The sequence below is a fragment of the Schistocerca gregaria genome, unplaced genomic scaffold (assembly GCF_023897955.1).
Source record: "Schistocerca gregaria isolate iqSchGreg1 unplaced genomic scaffold, iqSchGreg1.2 ptg000515l, whole genome shotgun sequence".
In the NCBI taxonomy this organism is placed as follows: Eukaryota; Metazoa; Arthropoda; class Insecta; order Orthoptera; family Acrididae; genus Schistocerca; species Schistocerca gregaria.
The window spans coordinates 4,473,264-4,489,616 of NW_026061916.1; positions in this window are offsets into that span (position 1 = coordinate 4,473,264).

A 16,353-nucleotide genomic window follows, 5' to 3' on the forward strand; every position below is an offset into this window, starting at 1 on the left:
ATGCACTCTCTGTGTTTCATCAACACTCTGATGGTCCACAGATTACAGAATGCCACCAGTTGTGCATCGGAAACCACTACTGGTCTTTCAGGGAACGATCAAAACGTAGACTGTTTGCGACATTACTCCCATGGAGGAATGTGCCCATGGTGACTGTTGAATTCAATCCCGATGCAATTTCTGTGTTTCATCAACACTCTGATAGTCCACAGATTACAGAATGTCACCAGATTTGCATCGGAAACTACTACTGGTCTTCCAGGGAACGATCAAAGCGTAGAATGTTTGAGAATTACTCCCATGGAGGAACGTGTGCATGGTGACTGTTGTATTCAATCCCGATGCAATTTCTGTGTTTCATCAACACTCTGATAGTCCACAGATTACAGAATGCCACCAGATGTGCATCGGAATCTACTAATTGTCTTCCAGGGAACGATCAAATCGTAGACTGTTTGAGACATTACTCCCATGGAGGAAAGTGCGCATGGTGACTGTTGTATTCAATCCCGATGCTATTTCTGTGTTTCACCAACACTCTGATAGTCCACAGATTACTGAATGCCACCAGATGTGCATCGGAAACTACTACTTGTCTTCCAGGGAACGATCAAAGCGTAGAAAGTTTGAGAATTACTCCTATGGAGGAAAGTGCGCATGGTGACTGTTGTATTCAATCCCGATGCAATTTCTGTGTTTCATCAACACTCTGATAGTCCACAGATTGCAGAATGCCTCCAGATGTGCATAAGAAATTACTACTGGTCTTCCAGGGAACGATCAAAGCATAGACTGTTTGAGACATTACTCCCATGGAGGAAAGTGCGAATATTGACTGTTGTATTCAATCCCGAAGCAATTTCTCTGTTTCATCAACACCCTGTTAGTCCACAGATTACAGAACGCCACCAGATGTGCATCGGAAACTACTACTGGTCTTCCAGGGAACGATCAAAGCGTAGACTGTTTGAGACATTACTCCCATGGAGAAAAGTGCGAATGGTGACTGTTGTATTCAATCCCGATGCAATTTCTGTGTTTCATCAACACTCTGATAGTCCACAGATTACAGAATGCCTCCAGATGTGCATCGGAATCTACTACTGGACTTCCAGGGAACGATGAAAACGTAGACTGTTTGAGACATTACTCCCATGGAGGAAAGTGCGCATGGTGACTGTTGTATTCAATCCCGATGCAATTTCTGTGTTTCATCAACACTCTGATAGTCCACAGACTACAGAATGCCTCCAGATGTGCATCGGAAATTACTACTGGTCTTCCAGGGAACTATCAAAGCGTAGACTGTTTGAGACATTACTCCCATGGAGGAAAGTGAGAAAATTGACTGTTGTATTCAATGCCGATGCAATTTCTGTGTTTCATCAACACTCTGTTAGTCCACAGATTACAGAATGCCACCAGATGTGCATCGGAGACTACTACTGGTCTTCGAGGGAACGATCAAAGCGTAGACTTTGAGACATTACTCCCATGGAGGAAAGTGCGCATGGTGACTGTTGTATTCAATCCCGATGCTATATCTGTGTTTCATCAACACTCTGATAGTCCACAGATTACAGATTGCCACCAGATGTGCATCGGAAACTACTGCTGGTATTCCAGGGAACGATCAAAGCGTAGACTGTTTGAGATATCACTCCCATGGAGGAAAGTGCTCATGGTGACTGTTGTATTCAATCCCGATGCATTCTCTGTGTTTCATCAACACTCTGATAGTCCACAGATTACAGAATGCCACCAGTTGTGCATCGGAAACAACTACTGGTCTTTCAGGGTACGATCAAAGCGTAGACTGTTTGAGACATTACTCACATGGAGGAATGTGCGCATTGTGACTGTTGTATTCAATCCCGATGCAATTTCTGTGTTTCATCAACTCTCTGATAGTGCACAGATTACAGAATGCCACCAGATGTGCATCGGAAACTACTACTGGTTATCCAGGGAACGATCAAATCGTAGACTGTTTGACACATTACTCCCATGGAGGGAAGTGCGCATGGTGACTGTTGTATTCAATCACGATGCAATTTCTGTGTTTCATCAACACTCTGATAGTCCACAGATTACAGAATGCCACCAGATGTGCATCCAAAACTACTACTGGTCTTCCAGGGAACAGTCAAAACGTAGACTGTTTGAGACAATACTCCCATGGAGGAAAGTGCGCATGGTGACTGTTGTATTCAATCCCGATGCAATTTCTGTGTTTCATCAACACTCTGATAGTCCACAGCTAACAGAATGCCTCCATTTGTGCATCGAAAACTACTACTGGTCTTCCAGGGAACAGTCAAAACGTAGACTGTTTGAGACAATACTCCCATGGAGGAAAGTGCGCATGGTGACTGTTGTATTCAATCCCGATGCAATTTCTGCGTTTCATCAACACTCTGATAGTCCATAGATTACAGAATGCTACCAGATGAGCATCGGAAACTTCTACTGGTCTTCCAGGGAACGATGAAAGCGTAGACTGTTTGAGACATTACTCCCATGGAGGAATGTGCGCATGGTGACTGTTGTATTCAATAACGATGCAATTTCTGTGTTTAATCAACACTCTGATAGTCCACAGATTACAGAATGCCACCAGATGTGCATCGGAAACTACTACTGGTCTTTCAGGGAACGATCAAATCGTAGACTGTTTGAGACATTACTCCCAAGGAGGAAAGTGCGCATGGTGACTGTTGTATTCAATCCCGATGCTATTTCTGTGTTTCACCAACACTCTGATAGTCCACAGATTACTGAATGCCACCAGATGTGCATCGGAAACTACTACTGGTCTTCCAGGGAACGATCAAAGCGTAGACTGTTTGAGACATTACTCCCATGGAGGAAAGTGCGAATATTGACTGTTGTATTCAATCCCGATGCAATTTCTCTGTTTCATCAACACTCTGATAGTCCACAGATTACAGAATGCCACCAGATGTGCATCCAAAACTACTACTGGTCTTCCAGGGAACAGTCAAAACGTAGACTGTTTGAGACAATACTCCAATGGAGGAAAGTGCGCATGGTGACTGTTGTATTCAATCCCGATGCAATTTCTGTGTTTCATCAACACTCTGATAGTCCACAGATTACAGAATGCCTCCATTTGTGCATCGAAAACTACTACTGGTCTTCCAGGGAACAGTCAAAACGTAGACTGTTTGAGACAATACTCCCATGGAGGAAAGTGCGCATGGTGACTGTTGTATTCAATCCCGATGCAATTTCTGTGTTTCATCAACACTCTGATAGTCCATAGATTACAGAATGCTACCAGATGAGCATCGGAAACTTCTACTGGTCTTCCAGGGAACGATGAAAGCGTAGACTGTTTGAGACATTACTCCCATGGAGGAATGTGCGCATGGTGACTGTTGTATTCAATAACGATGCAATTTCTGTGTTTAATCAACACTCTGATAGTCCACAGATTACAGAATGCCACCAGATGTGCATCGGAAACTACTACTGGTCTTTCAGGGAACGATCAAATCGTAGACTGTTTGAGACATTACTCCCAAGGAGGAAAGTGCGCATTGTGACTGTTGTATTCAATCCCGATGCTATTTCTGTGTTTCACCAACACTCTGATAGTCCACAGATTACTGAATGCCACCAGATGTGCATCGGAAACTACTACTGGTCTTCCAGGGAACGATCAAAGCGTAGACTGTTTGAGACATTACTCTCATGGAGAAAAGTTCGCATGGTGACTGTTGTATTCAATCCCGATGCTATTTCTCTTTTTCATCAACACTCTGATAGTCCACTGATTACAGAATGCCACCAGATGTGCATCGGAGACTACTACTGCATTCCAGGGAACGATCAAAGCGTAGACTGTTTGTGATATCACTCCCGTGGAGGGAAGTGCGCATGGTAACTGTTGTATTCAATCCCGATGCACTCTCTGTGTTTCATCAACACTCTGATGGTCCACAGATTACAGAATGCCACCAGTTGTGCATCGGAAACCACTACTGGTCTTTCAGGGAACGATCAAAACGTAGACTGTTTGCGACATTACTCCCATGGAGGAATGTGCCCATGGTGACTGTTGAATTCAATCCCGATGCAATTTCTGTGTTTCATCAACACTCTGATAGTCCACAGATTACAGAATGTCACCAGATTTGCATCGGAAACTACTACTGGTCTTCCAGGGAACGATCAAAGCGTAGAATGTTTGAGAATTACTCCCATGGAGGAACGTGTGCATGGTGACTGTTGTATTCAATCCCGATGCAATTTCTGCGTTTCATCAACACTCTGATAGTCCACAGATTACAGAATGCCACCAGATGTGCATCGGAAACTACTACTGGTCTTCCAGGGAACGATCAAATCGTAGACTGTTTGAGACATTACTCCCATGGAGGAAAGTGAGAAAATTGACTGTTGTATTCAATCCCGATGCAATATCTATGTTTCATCAACACTCTGTTAGTCCACAGATTACAGAATGCCACCAGATGTGCATCGGAGACTACTACTGGTCTTCCAGGGAACGATCAAAGCGTAGACTTTGAGACATTACTTCCATGGAGGAAAGTGCTCATGATGACTGTGGTATTCGATCCCGATGCTACTTCTGTGTTTCATCAACACTCTGATAGTCCACAGATTACAGAATGCCACCTGATGTGTATCGGAAATTACTACTGGTCTTTCAGGGAACGATCAAAGCGTAGACTGTTTGAGAATTACTCCCATGGAGGAAAGTGCGAATAGTGACTGTTGTATTCAATCCCGATGGAATTTCTGTGTTTCATCAACACTCTGATAGTCCACAGATTACAGAATGCCTCCATTTGTGCATCGAAAACTACTACTGGTCTTCCAGGGAACAAACAAAACGTAGACTGTTTGAGACAATACTCCCATGGAGGAAAGTGCGCATGGTGACTGTTGTATTCAATCCCGATGCAATTTCTGTGTTTCATCAACACTCTGATAGTCCATAGATTACAGACTGCTACCAGATGTGCATCGGAAACTTCTACTGGTCTTCCAGGGAACGATCAAAGCGTAGACTGTTTGAGACATTACTCCCATGGAGGAATGTGCGCATGGTGACTGTTGTATTCAATCCCGATGCAATTTCTGTGTTTCATCAACACTCTGATAGTCCACAGATTACAGAATGCCACCAGATGTGCATCGGAATCTACTAATTGTCTTCCAGGGAACGATCAAATCGTAGACTGTTTGAGACATTACTCCCATGGAGGAAAGTGCGCATGGTGACTGTTGTATTCAATCCCGATGCTATTTCTGTGTTTCACCAACACTCTGATAGTCCACAGATTACTGAATGCCACCAGATGTGCATCGGAAACTACTACTTGTCTTCCAGGGAACGATCAAAGCGTAGAAAGTTTGAGAATTACTCCTATGGAGGAAAGTGCGCATGGTGACTGTTGTATTCAATCCCGATGCAATTTCTGTGTTTCATCAACACTCTGATAGTCCACAGATTGCAGAATGCCTCCAGATGTGCATAAGAAATTACTACTGGTCTTCCAGGGAACGATCAAAGCATAGACTGTTTGAGACATTACTCCCATGGAGGAAAGTGCGAATATTGACTGTTGTATTCAATCCCGAAGCAATTTCTCTGTTTCATCAACACCCTGTTAGTCCACAGATTACAGAACGCCACCAGATGTGCATCGGAAACTACTACTGGTCTTCCAGGGAACGATCAAAGCGTAGACTGTTTGAGACATTACTCCCGTGGAGAAAAGTGCGAATGGTGACTGTTGTATTCAATCCCGATGCAATTTCTGTGTTTCATCAACACTCTGATAGTCCACAGATTACAGAATGCCTCCAGATGTGCATCGGAATCTACTACTGGACTTCCAGGGAACGATGAAAACGTAGACTGTTTGAGACATTACTCCCATGGAGGAAAGTGCGCATGGTGACTGTTGTATTCAATCCCGATGCAATTTCTGTGTTTCATCAACACTCTGATAGTCCACAGACTACAGAATGCCTCCAGATGTGCATCGGAAATTACTACTGGTCTTCCAGGGAACTATCAAAGCGTAGACTGTTTGAGACATTACTCCCATGGAGGAAAGTGAGAAAATTGACTGTTGTATTCAATGCCGATGCAATTTCTGTGTTTCATCAACACTCTGTTAGTCCACAGATTACAGAATGCCACCAGATGTGCATCGGAGACTACTACTGGTCTTCGAGGGAACGATCAAAGCGTAGACTTTGAGACATTACTCCCATGGAGGAAAGTGCGCATGGTGACTGTTGTATTCAATCCCGATGCTATATCTGTGTTTCATCAACACTCTGATAGTCCACAGATTACAGATTGCCACCAGATGTGCATCGGAAACTACTGCTGGTATTCCAGGGAACGATCAAAGCGTAGACTGTTTGAGATATCACTCCCATGGAGGAAAGTGCTCATGGTGACTGTTGTATTCAATCCCGATGCATTCTCTGTGTTTCATCAACACTCTGATAGTCCACAGATTACAGAATGCCACCGGTTGTGCATCGGAAACAACTACTGGTCTTTCAGGGTACGATCAAAGCGTAGACTGTTTGAGACATTACTCACATGGAGGAATGTGCGCATTGTGACTGTTGTATTCAATCCCGATGCAATTTCTGTGTTTCATCAACTCTCTGATAGTGCACAGATTACAGAATGCCACCAGATGTGCATCGGAAACTACTACTGGTTATCCAGGGAACGATCAAATCGTAGACTGTTTGACACATTACTCCCATGGAGGGAAGTGCGCATGGTGACTGTTGTATTCAATCACGATGCAATTTCTGTGTTTCATCAACACTCTGATAGTCCACAGATTACAGAATGCCACCAGATGTGCATCCAAAACTACTACTGGTCTTCCAGGGAACAGTCAAAACGTAGACTGTTTGAGACAATACTCCCATGGAGGAAAGTGCGCATGGTGAATGTTGTATTCAATCCCGATGCAATTTCTGTGTTTCATCAACACTCTGATAGTCCACAGATTACAGAATGCCTCCATTTGTGCATCGAAAACTACTACTGGTCTTCCAGGGAACAGTCAAAACGTAGACTGTTTGAGACAATACTCCCATGGAGGAAAGTGCGCATGGTGACTGTTGTATTCAATCCCGATGCAATTTCTGTGTTTCATCAACACTCTGATAGTCCATAGATTACAGAATGCTACCAGATGAGCATCGGAAACTTCTACTGGTCTTCCAGGGAACGATGAAAGCGTAGACTGTTTGAGACATTACTCCCATGGAGGAATGTGCGCATGGTGACTGTTGTATTCAATAACGATGCAATTTCTGTGTTTAATCAACACTCTGATAGTCCACAGATTACAGAATGCCACCAGATGTGCATCGGAAACTACTACTGGTCTTTCAGGGAACGATCAAATCGTAGACTGTTTGAGACATTACTCCCAAGGAGGAAAGTGCGCATGGTGACTGTTGTATTCAATCCCGATGCTATTTCTGTGTTTCACCAACACTCTGATAGTCCACAGATTACTGAATGCCACCAGATGTGCATCGGAAACTACTACTGGTCTTCCAGGGAACGATCAAAGCGTAGACTGTTTGAGACATTACTCTCATGGAGAAAAGTTCGCATGGTGACTGTTGTATTCAATCCCGATGCTATTTCTCTTTTTCATCAACACTCTGATAGTCCACTGATTACAGAATGCCACCAGATGTGCATCGGAGACTACTACTGCATTCCAGGGAACGATCAAAGCGTAGACTGTTTGTGATATCACTCCCGTGGAGGAAAGTGCGCATGGTAACTGTTGTATTCAATCCCGATGCACTCTCTGTGTTTCATCAACTCTCTGATGGTCCACAGATTACAGAATGCCATTAGTTGTGCATCGGAAACCACTACTGGTCTTTCAGGGAACGATCAAAACGTAGACTGTTTGCGACATTACTCCCATGGAGGAATGTGCCCATGGTGACTGTTGAATTCAATCCCGATGCAATTTCTGTGTTTCATCAACACTCTGATAGTCCACAGAATACAGAATGTCACCAGATTTGCATCGGAAACTACTACTGGTCTTCCAGGGAACGATCAAAGCGTAGAATGTTTGAGAATTACTCCCATGGAGGAACGTGTGCATGGTGACTGTTGTATTCAATCCCGATGCAATTTCTGCGTTTCATCAACACTCTGATAGTCCACAGATTACAGAATGCCACCAGATGTGCATCGGAAACTACTACTGGTCTTCCAGGGAACGATCAAATCGTAGACTGTTTGAGACATTACTCCCATGGAGGAAAGTGAGAAAATTGACTGTTGTATTCAATCCCGATGCAATATCTGTGTTTCATCAACACTCTGTTAGTCCACAGATTACAGAATGCCACCAGATGTGCATCGGAGACTACTACTGGTCTTCCAGGGAACGATCAAAGCGTAGACTTTGAGACATTACTTCCATGGAGGAAAGGGCTCATGATGACTGTGGTATTCAATCCCGATGCTACTTCTGTGTTTCATCAACACTCTGATAGTCCACAGATTACAGAATGCCATCAGATGTGCATCGGAAATTACTACTGGTCTTTCAGGGAACGATCAAAGCGTAGACTGTTTGAGAATTACTCCCATGGAGGAAAGTGCGAATAGTGACTGTTGTATTCAATCCCGATGGAATTTCTGTTTTTCATCAACACTCTGATAGTCCACAGATTACAGAATGCCTCCATTTGTGCATCGAAAACTACTACTGGTCTTCCAGGGAACAATCAAAACGTAGACTGTTTGAGACAATACTCCCATGGAGGAAAGTGCGCATGGTGACTGTTGTATTCAATCCCGATGCAATTTCTGTGTTTCATCAACACTCTGATAGTCCATAGATTACAGAATGCTACCAGATGTGCATCGGAAACTTCTACTGGTCTTCCAGGGAACGATCAAAGCGTAGACTGTTTGAGACATTACTCCCATGGAGGAATGTGCGCATGGTGACTGTTGTATTCAATCCCGATGCAATTTCTGTGTTTCATCAACACTCTGATAGTCCACAGATTACAGAATGCCACCAGATGTGCATCGGAATCTACTAATTGTCTTCCAGGGAACGATCAAATCGTAGACTGTTTGAGACATTACTCCCATGGAGGAAAGTGCGCATGGTGACTGTTGTATTCAATCCCGATGCTATTTCTGTGTTTCACCAACACTCTGATAGTCCACAGATTACTGAATGCCACCAGATGTGCATCGGAAACTACTACTTGTCTTCCAGGGAACGATCAAAGCGTAGAAAGTTTGAGAATTACTCCCATGGAGGAAAGTGCGAATGGTGACTGTTGTATTCAATCCCGATGCAATTTCTGTGTTTCATCAACACTCTGATAGTCCACAGATTGCAGAATGCCTCCAGATGTGCATAAGAAATTACTACTGGTCTTCCAGGGAACGATCAAAGCATAGACTGTTTGAGACATTACTCCCATGGAGGAAAGTGCGAATATTGACTGTTGTATTCAATCCCGAAGCAATTTCTCTGTTTCATCAACACCCTGTTAGTCCACAGATTACAGAACGCCACCAGATGTGCATCGGAAACTACTACTGGTCTTCCAGGGAACGATCAAAGCGTAGACTGTTTGAGACATTACTCCCATGGAGAAAAGTGCGAACGGTGACTGTTGTATTCAATCCCGATGCAATTTCTGTGTTTCATCAACACTCTGATAGTCCACAGATTACAGAATGCCTCCAGATGTGCATCGGAATCTACTACTGGACTTCCAGGGAACGATGAAAACGTAGACTGTTTGAGACATTACTCCCATGGAGGAAAGTGCGCATGGTGACTGTTGTATTCAATCCCGATGCAATTTCTGTGTTTCATCAACACACTGATAGTCCACAGACTACAGAATGCCTCCAGATGTGCATCGGAAATTACTACTGGTCTTCCAGGGAACTATCAAAGCGTAGACTGTTTGAGACATTACTCCCATGGAGGAAAGTGAGAAAATTGACTGTTGTATTCAATCCCGATGCAATTTCTGTGTTTCATCAACACTCTCTTAGTCCACAGATTACAGAATGCCACCAGATGTGCATCGGAGACTACTACTGGTCTTCGAGGGAACGATCAAAGCGTAGACTTTGAGACATTACTCCCATGGAGGAAAGTGCGCATGGTGACTGTTGTATTCAATCCCGATGCTATATCTGTGTTTCATCAACACTCTGATAGTCCTCAGATTACAGATTGCCACCAGATGTGCATCGGAAACTACTGCTGGTATTCCAGGGACCGATCAAAGCGTAGACTGTTTGAGATATCACTCCCATGGAGGAAAGTGCTCATGGTGACTCTTGTATTCAATCCCGATGCATTCTCTGTGTTTCATCAACACTCTGATAGTCCACAGATTACAGAATGCCACCAGTTGTGCATCGGAAACAACTACTGGTCTTTCAGGGTACGATCAAAGCGTAGACTGTTTGAGACATTACTCACGTGGAGGAATGTGCGCATTGTGACTGTTGTATTCAATCCCGATGCAATTTCTGTGTTTCATCAACTCTCTGATAGTGCACAGATTACAGAATGCCACCAGATGTGCATCGGAAACTACTACTGGTTATCCAGGGAACGATCAAATCGTAGACTGTTTGACACATTACTCCCATGGAGGGAAGTGCGCATGGTGACTGTTGTATTCAATCACGATGCAATTTCTGTGTTTCATCAACACTCTGATAGTCCACAGATTACAGAATGCCACCAGATGTGCATCCAAAACTACTACTGGTCTTCCAGAGAACGATCAAAACGTAGACTGTTTGAGACATTACTCCAAAGGAGGTATGTGCTCATGATGACTGTTGTATTCAATCCCGATGCAATTTTTGTGTTTCATCAACACTCTGATAGTCCATAGATTACAGAATGCTACCAGATGTGCATCGTAAACTGCTACTGGTCTTCCAGGGATCGATCAAAGCGTAGACTGTTTCAGACATTACTCCCATGGAGGAATGTGCGCATGGTGACTGTTGTATTCAATCCCGATGCAATTTCTGTGTTTCATCAACACTCTGATAGTCCACAGATTACAAAATGCCACCAGATGTGCATCGGAAACTACTACTTGTCTTCCAGGGAACGATCAAAGCGTAGAAAGTTTGAGAATTACTCCCATGGAGGAAAGTGCGCATGGTGACTGTTGTATTCAATCCCGATGCAATTTCTGTGTTTCATCAACACTCTGATAGTCCACAGATTGCAGAATGCCTCCAGATGTGCATAAGAAATTACTACTGGTCTTCCAGGGAACGATCAAAGCATAGACTGTTTGAGACATTACTCCCATGGAGGAAAGTGCGAATATTGACTGTTGTATTCAATCCCGAAGCAATTCCTCTGTTTCATCAACACCCTGTTAGTCCACAGATTACAGAAGGCCACCAGATGTGCATCGGAAACTACTACTGGTCTTCCAGGGAACGATCAAAGCGAAGACTGTTTGAGACATTACTCCCATGGAGAAAAGTGCGAATGGTGACTGTTGTATTCAATCCCGATGCCACTTCTGTGTTTCATCAACACTCTGATAGTCCACAGATTACAGAATGCCTCCAGATGTGCATCGGAATCTACTACTGGACTTCCAGGGAACGACGAATACGTAGACTGTTTGAGACATTACTCCCATGGAGGAAAGTGCGCATGGTGACTGTTGTATTCAATCCCGATGCAATTTCTGTGTTTCATCAACACTCTGATAGTCCACAGACTACAGAATGCCTCCAGATGTGCATCGGAAATTACTACTGGTCTTCCAGGGAACTATCAAAGCGTAGACTGTTTGAGACATTACTCCCATGGAGGAAAGTGAGAAAATTGACTGTTGTATTCAATCCCTATGCAATTTCTGTGTTTCATCAACACTCTGTTAGTCCACAGATTACAGAATGCCACCAGATGTGCATCGGAGACTACTACTGGTCTTCGAGGGAACGATCAAAGCGTAGACTTTGAGACATTACTCCCATGGAGGAAAGTGCGCATGGTGACTGTTGTATTCAATCCCGATGCTATATCTGTGTTTCATCAACACTCTGATAGTCCACAGATTACAGATTGCCACCAGATGTGCATCGGAAACTACAGCTGGTATTCCAGGGAACGATCAAAGCGTAGACTGTTTGAGATATCACTCCCATGGAGGAAAGTGCTCATGGTGACTGTTGTATTCAATCCCGATGCATTCTCTGTGTTTCATCAACACTCTGATAGTCCACAGATTACAGAATGCCACCAGTTGTGCATCGGAAACAACTACTGGCCTTTCAGGGTACGATCAAAGCGTAGACTGTTTGAGACATTACTCACATGGAGGAATGTGCGCATTGTGACTGTTGTATTCAATCCCGATGCAATTTCTGTGTTTCATCAACACTCTGATAGTCCACAGATTACAGAATGCCACCAGATGTGCATCCAAAACTACTACTGGTCTTCCAGAGAACGATCAAAACGTAGACTGTTTGAGACATTACTCCCAAGGAGGTATGTGCTCATGATGACTGTTGTATTCAATCCCGATGCAATTTTTGTGTTTCATCAACACTCTGATAGTCCATAGATTACAGAATGCTACCAGATGTGCATCTTAAACTTCTACTGGTCTTCCAGGGATCGATCAAAGCGTAGACTGTTTCAGACATTACTCCCATGGAGGAATGTGCGCATGGTGACTGTTGTATTCAATCCCGATGCAATTTCTGTGTTTCATCAACACTCTGATAGTCCACAGATTACAAAATGCCACCAGATGTGCATCGGAAACTACTAATTGTCTTCCAGGGAACGATCAAATCGTAGACTGTTTGAGACATTACTCCCATGGAGGAAAGTGCGCATGGTGACTGTTGTATTCAATCCCGATGCTATTTCTGTGTTTCACCAACACTCTTATAGTCCACAGATTACTGAATGCCACCAGATGTGCATCGGAAACTACTACTGGTCATCCAGGGAACGATCAAAGCGTAGAAAGTTTGAGAATTACTCCCATGGAGGAAAGTGCGCATGGTGCTGTTGTATTCAATCCCGATGAAATATCTGTGTTTCATCAACACTCTGATAGTCCACAGATTGCAGAATGCCTCCAGATGTGCATCGAAAATTACTACTGGTCTTCCAGGGAACGATCAAAGCGTAGACAGTTTGAGACATTACTCCCATGGAGGAAAGTGAGAATATTGACTGTTGTATTCAATCCCGATGCAATTTCTCTGTTTCATCAACACTCTGTTAGTCCACAGATTACAGAATGCCACCAGATGTGCATCGGAAACTGCTACTGGTCTTCCAGGGAACGATCAAAGCGTAGACTGTTTGAGACTTTACTCCCATGGAGAAAAGTGCGCATGGTGACTGTTGTAATCAATCCCGATGCCATTTCTGTGTTTCATCAACACTCTGATAGTCCACTGATTACAGAATGCCACCAGATGTGCATCGGAAACTACTACTGCATTCCAGGGAACGATCAAAGCGTAGACTGTTTGTGATATCACTCCCGTGGGGGAAAGTGCGCATGGTGACTGTTGTATTCAATCCCGATGCAATCTCTGTGTTTCATCAACACTCTGATGGTCCACAGATTACAGAATGCCACCAATTGTTCATCGGAAACCACTACTGGTCTTTCAGGGAACGATCAAAGCGTAGACTGTTTGAGACATTATTCCCATGGAGGAATGTGCGCATGGTGACTGTTGAATTCAATCCCGATGCAATTTCTGTGTTCCATCAACACTTTGATAGTCCACAGATTACAGATTGCCTCCAGATGTGCATCGGAAACTACTACTGGTCTTCCTGGGAACGATCAAAGCGTAGTCTGTTTCAGACGTTACTCCCATGGAGGAAAGTGCGGATTGTGACTGTTGTATTCACTCCCGATGCAATTTCTGTGTTTTATCAACATTTTGAAGGTCCACAGATTACAGAATGCTTCCAGATGTGCACCGGAAGCTACTAATGGTCTTCCAGGGAACGATCAAAGCGTAGATTGTTTCAGACATTACTCCCATGGAGGAAAGTGCGCATTGTGACTGTTGTATTCAATCCCGATGCAATTTCTCTGTTTCATCAACACTCTGTTAGTCCACAGATTACAGAATGCCACCAGATGTGCATCGGAGACTACTACTGGTCTTCCAGGGAACGATCAAAGCGTAGACTTTGAGACATTATTCCATGGAGGAAAGTGCGCATGGTGACTGTTGTATTCAATCCCGATGCTATTTCTGTGTTTCATCAACACTCTGATAGTCCACAGATTACAGAATGCCACCAGATGTGCATCGGAATCTACTAATTGTCTTCCAGGAAACGATCAAATCGTAGACTGTTTGAGACATTACTCCCATGCAGGAAAGTGCGCATGGTGACAGTTGTATTCAATCCCGATGCTATTTCTGTGTTTCACCAACACTCTGATAGTACACAGATTACTGAATGCCACCAGATGTGCATCGGAAACTACTACTTGTCTTCCAGGGAACGATCAAAGCGTAGAAAGTTTGAGAATTACTCCCATGGAGGAAAGTGCGCATGGTGACTGTTGTATTCAATCCCGATGCAATTTCTGTGTTTCATCAACACTCTGATAGTCCACAGATTACAGAATGCCACCAGATGTGCATCGGAAACTACTACTGGTCTTCCAGGGAACGATCAAAGCGTAGACTGTTTGAGACATTACTCCCATGGAGGTAAGTGCGAATATTGACTGTTGTATTCAATCCCGATGCAATTTCTCTGTTTCATCAACACTCTGTTAGTCCACAGATTACAGAATGCCACCAGATGTGCATCGGAAACTACTACTGGTCTTCCAGGGAACGATCAAAGCGTAGACTGTTTGAGACATTACTCCCATGGAGAAAAGTGCGAATGGTGACTGTCGTAATCAATCACGATGCTATTTCTGTGTTTCATCAACACTCTGATAGTCCACTGATTACAGAATGCCACCAGATGTGCATCGGAAACTACTACTGCATTCCAGGGAACGATCAAAGCGTAGACTGTTTGTGATATCACTCCCGTGGGGGAAAGTGCGCATGGTGACTGTTGTATTCAATCCCGATGCAATTTCTGTGTTTCATCAACACTCTGATAGTCCATAGATTACAGAATGCTACCAGATGTGTAACGGAAACTTCTACTGGTCGTCCAGGGAACGATCAAAGCGTAGACTGTTTCAGACATTTTTCCCATGGAGGAATGTGCGCATGGTGACTGTTGTATTCAATCCCGATGCAATTTCAGTGTTTCATCAAACACTCTGATAGTCCACAGATTACAGAATGCCTCCAGATGTGCATCGGAATCTACTACTGGTCTTCCAGGGAACGATGAAAACGTAGACTGTTTGAGACATTACTCCCATGGAGGAAAGTGCGCATGGTGACTGTTGTATTCAATCCCGATGCAATTTATGTGTTTCATCAACACTCTGATAGTCCACAGATTACAGAATGCCTCCAGATGTGCATCGGAAATTACTACTGGTCTTCCAGGGAACTATCAAAGCGTAGACTGTTTGAGACATCACTCCCATGGAGGAAAGTGAGAAAATTGACTGTTGTATTCAAACCCGATGCAGTTTCTGTGTTTCATCAACACTCTGTTAGTCATCAGATTACAGAATGCCACCAGATGTGCATCGGAGACTACTACTGGTCTTCGAGGGAACGATCAAAGCGTAGACTTTGAGACATTACTCCCATGGAGGAAAGTGCGCATGGTGACAGTTGTATTCAATCCCGATGCTATATCTGTGTTTCATCAACACTCTGATAGTCCACAGATTACAGAATGCCACCAGATGTGCATCGGAAACTACTGCTGGTATTCCAGGGAACGATCAAAGCGTAGACTGTTTGAGATATCACTCCCGTGGAGGAAAGTGCTCATGGTGACTGTTGTATTCAATCCCGATGCATTCTCTGTCTTTCATCAACACTCTGATAGTCCACAGATTACAGAATGCCACCAGTTGTGCATCGGAAACAACTACTGGTCTTTCAGGGAACGATCAAAGCGTAGACTGTTTGAGACATTACTCACATGGAGGAATGTGCGCATTGTGACTGTTGTATTCAATCCCGATGCAATATCTGTGTTTCATCAACTCTCTGATAGTACACAGATTACAGAATGCCACCAGATGTGCATCGGAAACTACTACTGGTGTTCCAGGGAACGATCAAATCGTAGACTGTTTGAGACATTACTCCCATGGAGGGAA